Below are 12147 nucleotides of genomic sequence, written 5' to 3' on the forward strand. Positions count from 1 at the left end.
TGCCAAATCCCCCTCCAGAGGCTACCACCATTTGCCCTGGACAGAGGGGCTGAGGGAGATGGGACGTGGAGGGCAGGCAAGAAGGACCAAGGTGGCACTGTTAGGAGAAGCTGGGTGAGGTCAGCTATGCCTGGAGCCCCACTGCCAGGAGCCTCCCAAAAACACTCTTCAAGACCTTTGGGCTAAATATTTATCCTGTGAATGCTCTTTTCCTCCGTGCATGGGGAGTGGGGCTTTAGAGGTGGGTCCAAGAAATTTGGGGAGACAGAATCCAGAGAAAGAGGAAGGGGGCAGGCCAGAGGTCAGAGGTCAGGAGAAAGTAGTCAGAGGCCAGGAATAAACATTCATCCTGGCATCTAAAGCGTTCCAGAGTGAGCTCCACTGCCACCACAGCCATCTCCCTCGGGGAGGCGTAGAATTCAAAATATGTTTTTGTTTTCTTAAGAGACATGGGGAATAAAATTACAATTTTTTTTTGGTCCAGTCTTTTTTTTTTTTTCTTTTTTGAGACAGAGTCTCACTCTGTTGCCTAAGTTGGAGTGCAGTGGCGCGATCTCAGCTCACTGCAACCTCCGCCTCCTGGGTTCAAGCAATTCTTGTGCCTCGGTCTCCTCAGTAGCTGGGATTACAGCCACCCACCACCATGCCTGGCTAATTTTTGTATTTTTAGTAGAGACAAGGTTTCATCATCTTGGCCAGGCTGGTCTTTAACTCCTGACCTCAAATGATCTGCCCACCTCGGTCACCCAAAGTGCTGGGATTACAGGCATGAACCACCATGCCCGGCACAGTCTTGATATTTTTAAGCAAGGGAGTTGGAGGTGAAGGGAAAATTAAGTCAAAAAATCTTACCCAGAGGACAGGTGTGGTAGCTCACACCTATAATCCCAGCACTTTGGGAGGCCAAGGCGGGCAGATTGCCAGAGGTCAGGAGTTCGAGACCAGCCTGGCCAACATGGTGAAACCCCATCACTACTAAAAATATAAAAATTAGCCGGGTGTGGTGGCGGGCACCTGTAATCCCAGCTACTCAGGAGGCTGAGGCAAGAGAATTGCTTGAACCCGGGAGGTGGAGGCTGCAGTGAGCTGAGATTGAGCCACTGTACTCCAGCCTGGGTGACAGAGCGAGACTCTGTTTAAAAAAAAAAAGGCTGGGCGCAGTGGCTCATGCCTGTAATCCCAGCACTTTGGGAGCCTGAGGAGGGCGGATCAGGAGTTTGAGACCAGCCTGGACAACATGGTGAAAACTTCTCTCTACTAAAAATACAAAACTAGCCGGATGTAGTGGCGCACACCTGTAGTCCCGGCTACTCAGGAGGCTGAGACAGGAGAATCGCTTGAACCTGGGAGGCAGAGGCTGCAGTGAGTCAAGATTGCACCACTGCACTCCAGCCTGGGCAACAAGAGCAAAACTCTGTCTCAAAAAAAAAAAAAAAAAAAATCTTATCCAGAGAAGAAGTCATTTTTTTAGACACAAGAATACTTTGTTTATACAGATGGTTGCTATAAAAGGCCTGACTTTGTGCCGATAAAGAAGATGGATTTATGGGGAAGGTAGCCCCTGAATGAGCTCAGTAATCAAAGTCAAGGTCCTGCCAGGTTAAGCTGCAGCAGGCTCCGCTCCCTGTCAAAAATGACAGGCTCTGCTCCATGTGATGGATTCTGCTCCAGATGATGGAACTCATAAGGGCATCACGCTGTCAAACGGTTTTACTGCCAAGACTGTTGTTCATGTGTCCAAAGCATCACGTCTAACCTCTAGGTTACGATGACCCCAGAGCTTGCAAATCTTGGTGGAAGAATTGCACGGAGCATGAGGTATGTTTTTCATCGGAAATGGTGCTCATTAAAGAAATACGTGCCTGTTAGCCATCACTTGGATCGTACATGACATCGTTGATGTTGCGTGTGTGTGTGTGTGGGTGTGTGTGTGTGTGTGTGGGTGCACGCACGCACTTGTGTGTTTACATTTTCTTTTCCTTCTTTGTTCCTCCACTAAAGCAGAAAAAGTGTTAGATGTTTAAGAGAGATGTGAAAACAGAGAGAAATGCAGTTTTATCCACTCTTCTCTCGTGTAAGATAAAAAATGTGTCTCTGGGCAGGGCGCGGTGGCTCACGCCTGTAATCCCAGCACTTTGGGAGGCTGAGGTGGGCGAATCACGAGGTCAGGAGATCGAGACCATCCTGGCTAACACGGTGAAATTAAACCCCATCTCTACTAAAAATACAAAGGATTAGCCGGGCGTGGTGGCGGGCGCCTGTAGTCCCAGCTACTCCGGAGGCTGAGGCAGGAGAATGGCTGAACCCAGGAGGCGGAGCTTGCAGTGAGCCGAGATCTGCACTCTAGCCTGGGCGACAGAGCAAGACTCCGTCTCAAAACAAAACAAAACAAAAAAACAAAAGTGTCTCTGGGTGTTTTTAAGCCAAAAGCCATTCTTCACCAGGAGGGCTTGTGGGAAAGCAGATTCTGACTCAGTAGGTCTGGGGTGAAGCCTGGGATGCTACTTCTCCAATGCACTCCCAGGCAACGCAGCAGCCGCCAGTCTGGGAGCCATGCCTGGGAGTGGCGGGGCCTTAGCACACAGTGTGTGTCCCTGCCTCTGGACACCTCCTGCCATCCCTGCTCTTCCCTCCCGCTGCTAAGTCTCGCTCTGGTCTCCCTGCCTTCTTAGAGATGGCGCTTCCTTTAGCAAGTGTTTGCTCCACTTAAGGATTCAGGGAACATCCGGGCTGGAGAGATGCTGGAGACCATCCCGTCCAACTCTCTTCAGTTCCCAGTTGCTTTTGTGGCAAGAGCTAAAAACCCAACTCAACCCACACACGTTTATATAGACTTGTGGAAAATACAAAGGGCTTTCTTTTTTTTGGTGTGTTTTAAAATATAAATGGTATCATATTGTATGCGTCATTCTGTGCCTGTTTTTCTCTCTTAGTAACCAATCTTGGAGGTTTTTTAGGTCAGCAGAGAAAAACCTCCCCATTAACAGCAGTACAACATTCCAGGATCTAAACAACAGCCTTGACATTACTGACATTTACGGCTGGACAATTCTTTGCTAAGGGGCTGTCCTATGCATTACAGAATGGTTAGCAACATCCCACCGGCACGATTCCAGTAGCACCCCTCGCCCCCATCAGTTGTGACAACCAAAATGTCATCAGACATTGCTAAACGTGTCCTGAGAGGCAAAGCTGCCCTGGTTGAGAACCATGGGGATAAGATGTAGAAGAGCAAATTCCAAAGAGGTAAGATGAGTTACTTCCTGGGGCATAAGGAAGGACTGGAATGGGGATAGAGAGTTCTCATTCTTTATGACTTCATTCATTCATCCCTTTCATACATATTTATTAAGCACCTGCCATGTTCCAGACACCATGCCAGGTGCTAGGGATGCAGCAGGGAAGAAAACAAGCCAATATCCTTGCCACTGTGGCTCTGCCATTCTCCCTGGGGAGACAGACATGAAACAAACACGTAAGACATCAGTACAGAAGATGTGCTAAAAACTATGGGAGAAAGTAGGACGAGGGGAGCTGGGAGTGCTGGGGCCCAGGTGGGGACTTCAGAGCCTCACGTATGATGTTTTAATGTATTAAAAGGAGAATATCTCCATGAGTTATTTGGATGATTTAAAATTTTTTTATTACTTGAGCCTAGGAGTTCAAGACCAGCCTGGGCAACACAGCAAGACCCTTCTCTACAAAATCTTTTTTTTAATTAGCCAGACGTGGTGGTGCACATCTGTAGTTCCAGGTACATGGGAGGCTGAGGTGGGAGGATCACTTGAGCCTGGGAGGTGGAGGCTGCAGTGAGCCATGATGGTGACACTGCACTCCAGCCTGGGCGACAGAGAGAGACCTTATCTCAAAAAATATATATTTTTTAAGATGGATGGGCTGAGCCAGTCCCAGCCTGGCTCCCTGAAGCAAGGAGATCTTTCAAGGGGCTGAACCCGGGTGCCTGGGCAGCAGCTGGCCTCAACCCCCCATTCCTTCCTTCAAATCCCGTTGCTTAGGACAATAAACTCCTCAACAGGTACCCTCAGCTGAACTTGCATGGAGCTGCACCCCCATCCCAAGATCTCGTGGTGTGCCCCTGAGGCACCCTTTCTCCACCCGTGTGGGTTCCTCCAGCCCATTGTTAAAAGATAGTAGTAATGTCTAATATCCCTGTAAAAAAAATTCCCCATGTTTCTCGAGGCCCTAGGTTTCCGGTCCCTGCTCCCTCTCTGACTTTTTCTCCTCCCACTCTCCCCCAACTCACTCAGCTCCAGCCACACTGACTTTCTTTCTGCTCCTCAAACGTTCAGACTGGGTCCTGCCACTGGGTCTTTGCACTTGCTGTTCCTAATGCCAAGGCTTTCCCCATGGTCTCCCCACAGCCAGCTTCTTATCAACCAAGTCTCAGCTGACATGTCGCCTCCGCAGAGAGGACATCCCCGACCACCCCAGCCAAAGGAGGCCTTTTCTCCAAATCTCCTTACACGTCTCTCTCACATGTGTGTTTCTGTTACAGTTTGAATCTGTGTCCCTGCCCGAATCTCCTGTTCAACTGTAATCCCCAATGTTGGAGATGGGGCCTGGTGGGAGGTGATTGGATCATGAGGGCAGTTTCTCATGGTTTCACACCATCCCCCTTGGAGCTGTCATCGCAATAGTGAGTTCTCATGCGATCTACTTGTTTGAAAGTGTGTGGCACTTCCCCTCTCTCTTTCTTCCTCCTGCATCAGCCATGCGAAGATGCCTGTTTCCCCTTCAACTTCCGCCATGAGTAAAAGCTCCCCGAGGCCTCCCCGGAAGCAGATGCCACCATGCTTCCTGTAGAGTCAGCAGAGCTATGAGCCAATTATACCTCTTCTCTTTATAAATGACCCAGCCTCAGGTATTTCTTTATAGCAGTGTGAGAACAGACTCATAGTTTCCTTCATTGTACCTGTGACTTGATGAAATGATTCTGTTTGATTCTTTGCCGGGTTGTTGTCAGCTCCATAAGAAGAGGACCTTATCTTGTTCTCTGTGTACAAACACATAGTAGGTGCTCCGTAAGTACTTGTTGAACAAACATGTAAATGAATGAATGAATGAGAGCCAGCGTGATTTGGATGACTGCGTGCACGTGCTAAGTAAACTGTTTTCCATGATCTCTGGGGTTTTGTGTGTGTGTGTGTGTGTGTGTGTGTTCAGTTTGGTTTTTGCCACATCTTTATACCCTCTGTTCTATTACAACTTAGCATTTTTCTTTTTATGTAAAGAAACTCATTTAAAGGAATCTTGACAATATCACTAGAAACAGAAAGCCAGTATCAGCACATACTTGCTATAAATAGCAAAAAAAAAAAAAAAAAAAAAAAAAAGAAAAGAAAAGAAAGAAAGAGAGAGAAAGAAAGAAAGGAAAACCCTATACATATAAATTCCATGAAGACGTGAAAAAGTTATCAAATTCTCACAGGATACGATTGCTACTGTAGTTTCTAAGCCTGAGGCTTTAGAAAATCGATACTCTCTTGAAAAAAAAAATTTAAGCCTGAGGCTGTTGTGCCTTTCTTAAAAAGGAGATTGGCAGGTGTCAGAGAGGTGTTCAAGACAAGTTAACTCCAACCCGAGGCTTTCTCAATGATCTTTCTCCAATTCATCCTGACACCCACTTGCCGCAGACCCTGTGGAAGGCCCCAGATCCAAACTCCCTTCCTGCTAACAGCAGCTGTCTGGGGAGATTTCCTTCCAGTTGAGCCATCCAAGGACTCCTCCCCAGCCCTTATCTGTGGAATGGAAAAAATACTAGCCCACACCTCATAGATTAAGAGAATCAAATGAGCTCATTTATAGAAAGCACATGGAACAATGACAAGCATGAAATAATAGTCACTGATGTTTACTGAGACTAACAGCATGTCACACCCAGTGCAAAATGCCTCACGTCCTCCCACAGAGTCTTCATAACAACCTTTAGCTCATGGAAGTACTATTTTTACCCTATTTGGCCAATGAAAAAGCAGAGGCCCAGGAAGGTGAAGTAACTTGTCCAAGGTCAAACAGCAAGAAGGCAATAGAGCTGGGATTTGAACCCCGGCTGCCTGACTCCAGAGCTGTACAAAGCCAGATACCACAGAGGCTGGGATTATTGTTCGTCCAGACCCATGTTCCCACAGGTCCTCTCATCCCTTACCTGCTCCCTTTGTACCTTGCACTACTATCCTCCTGCTCTGAGGAGATTCCTCTCCCTGGAGATCCTTGGGCTTGAGGGAACCAGGAGGAGAGGAGGTGAAGTTGGCCTGGATGACTCTGTGGTCAGGATCCTAATGACCCAGTAATTTTCCTCCAAGTCCAGTATTCTCAGGATTAAGTCCTAATCATCCATCTACCCACTCACCCACTCATCCATCCATCTGTCCATCCATCTATCCATCCATCCATCCATCCATTCATCTACTCACCCACCCATTCATCCAGCTGTCCATCCATCTATGCATCCATCCATCCATCCATCCATCCATTCATCCACTCACCCATCCATTCATTTACTCATTCATCTATTCTCCCATTCACCCATCCATCCACCCACCCACCCACACATCCACTTATTTACCCACCCATTTCGTACATTCTTCCATCCACCCATCTATCCATCTATCTATCCACTCACCTATCAATCCATCCATCCATCCATTTATCCAGCCATCCATTCACCCACCCACCCATTCATCTGTCCATCAATCCACTCACCCATCCACTCATTTACTCACTCATTCATCTATTCTCCCATCCACCCATTCATCCACTCACCCACCATCCATCCATCCATCCATCTACCCATGCATCCATCCATCCACCCATCCATCCATCCATCCACCCATCTACTCATTTACCCACTCATTTCACCTATTCTTCCATCCACCCATGTATTCATCCACCCACTCACCCATATACTCATTCACTCACCCATTCATCTATTCTCCCATCTACCCCCATTCATCCACCAGTCCATCCATCCATCCATCCATCCATGTAACATTTACTGAAGGCTCACTACCTGCCTGCAAGGTTCAGGTGAGGGACAGAGCAGGACTGTACAGGCCCCTCTCAGCCTCTACCCTCCCTCATTCCTGCTTCCATCTTCTTCTGATCTGGGATAATTCCTCTCCTGGGAGATCCAAGGATGATGGGGAGCAAAAGGTGGTGGGGTGAGGGGTTGGGGCTTCGGCACTGCCTCTCTACTGAGGCCCCAGTCCCTTCTCTGTATGGACAAAATGGAAACTTGTGGTTTTTCTTCCTGCATTGAACTAGCAAGCTGAGCTGGGGCTGGACTCCTGGGACATTAAAAGGGGGTCAGAGGTGAAGATGCATCCGGGTGGGGTGTGTGTGCGTGTGTGTGTGTGAGAGAGAGAGGAGGTGGAGGGAGAAAGGCCTGTGCATCTCTGTCTCTGTCAGGCACACAGAGAATGGCAGTGGTGAGCCTGCAATGTATTGGGAAGACATTATTGTTTGCTCAGAACTGGCCAAGAACCCCAGCTCCTCCCTGCCGGAGACACAGGGTTCTGCGCCTCCAGGCACAACCGTCTTCCCTCCCTTCCACTTTCCTCCCTCCTCCTCAAACCCTTGCCCAGGTGCCCCCAGGCTGGCTGGGTTCACCAGAGGATAGATGACCACATACTAATCCCAGCCTCCTGTGGAGGTTAGTCCCACCCTCCACTGAGGTGGAAAATTCCTGCAGGTAGAGTCAGCAGTGGTTCGAGTCCCACCGTTGTCCATGAGATCGGACTACACAGCACACACGGCCGCTTTTTTTTACCTACCACGTGTCCCACGTCTCCCACAGTCCTTTAATCCCTGACCAGTCCTTCAGAGGATGGACACACTCTGATCTTTGTAGCCTCTCTTTCTCTCCTCAGGGATCACACCTCACTGTAGATCACAGCCCAATGTCCCAGGTGACTCACTTACTAGAATTTGTAATTCACTTCATCCTGCCACCACGCCCCTGTGAGCTAGACACTCAAATTGACTCCATTTTACAGATTTGGAGACTGAGGTGCAGAGAGATTAAGTCCCCGTCTGAGGTCGCATGGTGGATGGGCAGCAGACACCCTGGCGGGCAGCCTGGCTCCTGAGCCACGCGTCACCACTGTCTTAGTGGAAAATCGGCCACAAGGAGGGATTCCCCTTTCAGTCTCCTGGCCCTTGCCAAAGGATCCATACTAGACATGAGAGGAGGAAGGGAGTCCACACCGAGTCTGGCCTCAAACCCTCATTCCTTAGGAAACTGCGCTAACGTTGCCCCCTCCCTCCCTGTGACCACCCCAGGTTGTATCTGCACCTTCCCAGCTAGCCCAGGTGTCATTACATATTTATCTGTTGATCACTCGGCTCCAGGGACTGCCATATTGGCCCAGGAAGTCAGGATCTTGTCTGTCTGGTTAGGGGCTGTGGTCTGGCACTGGGCACATAGTCAGTATTCAATGAATTTTGGCTAAAGCCCTTTTGGATCGATCTTCTATTGCCAGTGTGGCTCAGATGCAGCCCCCGCCACTGACTGTGTGACTCTGGCAGGTCACAACCCCTCTCTGAGCCTCCCTTCCATCATCTGTAAAACAGACTTATCTCTGAGTCCTACACATGTTAAACACTCAAAGGATTTCTGTTGCATGAATTAGTGAAATCTGAGCTGGAAGGGCCTCTAGAGCCCAGGGTTGCAAACTCATAGACTCCAAAAGCCAGGCAGGAGCCAGAAACCACCTAGGGAGCTGGGTGGGGACGGAGGCAGCTGCTACTCAGCTCTAGTCACAAGCACTGCCATATCTGGTTTCTCAAGAAAAACCAGAAATCTAGAGATTTACAAGAAGTTTCCCAATTTCTAAGTATTGGCAACTAATTTAAAACATTTAAACACATCTGTGGACGGGATGTGGCTGCAGGCCGTTTCTTTGCAACTCATGATTCATCTAACTGCTCGTGGCACAGATGAGATCAAAGCCCAGAGAGGGTGAGCCACCAGCCCCAGGTCACAGAGCACAGGAAGTGAAGAGGAAACAGTGACCTTTCTCCTTCGGCTGCAGCCCTGTTGCCCAAGCTCAGGGCAACCCCTGAGCCCTGATCCCAAGGGAGGCAGTGCCGCCTTCTCCTCTAGGCCTGGCAGTTCCAGGGTGAGAGGAAGGTCACGATATCTCTGTTTGGGTGCACTGTAGCCTCCGCTTCCTGCCAGGACCAGGCTGTATCAGGCACTGGGATGAAGAAAACATTCCAAGCAATGGGCTGGCCTAGGAGGTAAGAGCTGGTGGCAGAGAGGGGGTGGGCACACCCCTTCCTTACTTCAGGGATGTGCAAACCCCTTCAGCAGGCCTGCGCAGAGCTGGGAACAGGGCGGATCAAGCCCTGCTTCTGGAGAAACATGCTCTGCCATTGGAGGCTGGGAGCTCTGTCCCCGCATGGCTCGTAGGACCTTGGAATGCATTTGTCCAGCAGCTTCTATACACCAGGCCCTCATCTGACCCGCACCCCCACAACCTCCATGGCCTCTCCTCCCTCTGTCCCCTCTTGATCTCTCTACCCAGGCACAATGGTGCCTGCTCAGCCCTGAACACAGCAGCCCTGCTCCCACCTCAGGGCCTTTGCACACGCTGTTCCCTCTGCCTGGTTCACTTCACCCATTATGCAGATGGCTTATTGTAGACCTCTACTTGAATGTCACCTTCTCTGTGAGGCCCTCCCTACCTGTTCACTCTGTTTAAAAATGCAAACATCCCCCACAGTCCTTAGCCTCCATCTGGCTTCCTTTGACCCTGCTGTGCTTAGGATGGTGGGACACATATGTTACACGTGTTTATTTGTGTTTCCCTTTCCTGTTGCTGCTGTAACAAATCGCCATGAACTTGGGAGCTGGAAATAACATGAATGTGTGAGCTTACAGTTCTGGAGGGCTGAAGCCCACAGTGGGTCTCAGCAGGCTAAAATCAAGGTGTGGGCAGGACCACGTTCCTTCTAGAGGCTCACAGGGAGAATCCGTTCCTCCAGCTTCTCAAGGCCACCTGTATTCCTGGGCTCACGGCTCCAACCTCCATCTTCAAAGCCAGCAACGGCGAGGCCATCTTTCCCATGCTGCATCCCTCCGCCTGCAACACCTCTGCTTCCCTCCTGCACTAAGCCCCTTGTGATGACACTGGGTCACGATGTCATCATCTGGGTAATCCAGGGTCGTCTCCCCCAGCTGAAGGAGACTGCTCAGCAGCCTCCATTCCCCTTGGCCATGTAACTTTGTACATTCACGGGTTCCAGGGATGAGGACGTCTTGGGGAAGGGCGCATGAGTCTGCTGACCACACACACCAAACACACCAGGCGTTGGCTCCAGGAAGGCACGTGGTTTGCTGCTTTATGTATGCCCAGTGCCTGGTGCATAGCAGGTGCTCAGTAGACCCTTGGTGACTGCGTGGGTGCTGGAGTAGAATGTTGTGGCCGCCAAAGGAAAGGGAGGCAGGAAAGGTGACTCAGCTACCCCAGTGGTCCTCCCCGTCTTACTGATGAGGAGAACTCAGGGAGAGCTGAGATGCTGAGGGCTGAAGAGCTGTGACTTAGCCCCTACCCTTCCACACCCATCCTGTGCCCACAAAGAGGGGTGGGCCCTGGGCTGTGTCGGGGAGCCCCAAAGAGAAGGCCTGAAGTCCGGCAGCTTTAAAGGGGACAGTCCTGGCCATGAGCCCTCTCTCTGAGCGCCCCTCACAACCCCTACAAGCTCCCCTCCCAAGGCTAGGCCAGCAGTGCCTGCAGGGGGCTGCCCAGGCGTGGTCCTGCCATGTGGGAACTGCCTGTGTGGCCCAGCAGAACCCAGATGAGTCACAGGAAAGCTGGGGTGCCCTCCCTCCAGCCCCACGTGTCTCCCTGGCTTCAAAGGAAACCGACTGAGGGTCCAAGTTTCCTCATGACTGAAAAATGTTCCACCCCAAAAATGTTCCACATGAGCAACAGCTCACCCAGAAAGAAAGAGAAATGAAGTAAGTGGCTTTTCAGCATGGGGAGAGACACTTGGCCACGCACAGCTACAGGCAGAGATCTGGGAAACAGAATGCCGGGGAAAGCAAGTGAGGAACAGGAGAACTCTGCAAATCAGAACACTAATCATAAAATAATTCTGCTTGTTTCACAAGGACACATATACATCCAGGGACATATATCATGGGCCCCGGTATGGAGGCTCAAGGAGAAAACAAAACAAAATAATTTATTTTGTTTTAAATTATTATTATTATTTGAGACGGAGTCTCGCTCTTGTTGCCCAGGCTGGAGTGCAATGGCCTGATCTCAGCTCACTGCAACCTTAACCTCCCGGGTTCAAGCGATTCTCCTGCCTCAGCCTCCCCAGTAGCTGGGATTACAGGCTCGCGCCACCACGCCCGGCTAATTTTTGTATTTTTAGTAGAGATGGAGTTTCACCATGTTGGCCAGGCTGGTCTTGAACTCCCAACCTCAGGCGATCCACCCGCCTCAACCTCCCAAAGTGCTGGGATTACAGGCGTGAGCCACTGCGCCTGGCCTCAATTATTATTATATGTTTATTTTGTTTTAAATTATTTTTATATTTTACAATGGAGCTTCCTGACATGTGACAATGATGCTATGGTTTTTTGTTGCTGTTTTTTTGTTTGTTTTTGAGATAGAGTCTCACTCTGTCACCCAGGCTGGAGTGCAGTGGCACAATCTCGGCTCACTGCAGCCTCTACCTCCCACGTTCAAGAGATTCTCCTGCCTCAGACTCCCGAGTAGCTGGGAGAACAGGTGCCCACCACCACGCCTGGCTAATTTTTTGTATTTTTAGTAGAGACAGGGTTTTGCCATGTTGGCCAGGCTGGTCTCAAACTCCCGACCTCAGGTGATCCGCCACCTCGGCCTCCCAAAGTGCTGGGATTACAGGCGTGAGCCACTGCGCCCGGCCAATGACACTATACTTCACTGAACAAGCAAAAGATACTCTGCTTCACTCTTCATTTAAAAATAGAAACTGAAACCATACTGAGACACCTGCTTCCATCTATTAGAGTGACAAAAACACCAGAAAGTTCACAATACATGGTGCTGACGAAGTTGTGGGGAAACAGGCACCCTCACACATCGTTGGTGGGAGAATAAATTGGTACAACCTCTACAAAGTGCAGTTTGG

This window comes from Pan paniscus, chromosome 21 (genome assembly GCF_029289425.2).
Source record: "Pan paniscus chromosome 21, NHGRI_mPanPan1-v2.0_pri, whole genome shotgun sequence".
Classification (NCBI taxonomy): domain Eukaryota; kingdom Metazoa; phylum Chordata; class Mammalia; order Primates; family Hominidae; genus Pan; species Pan paniscus.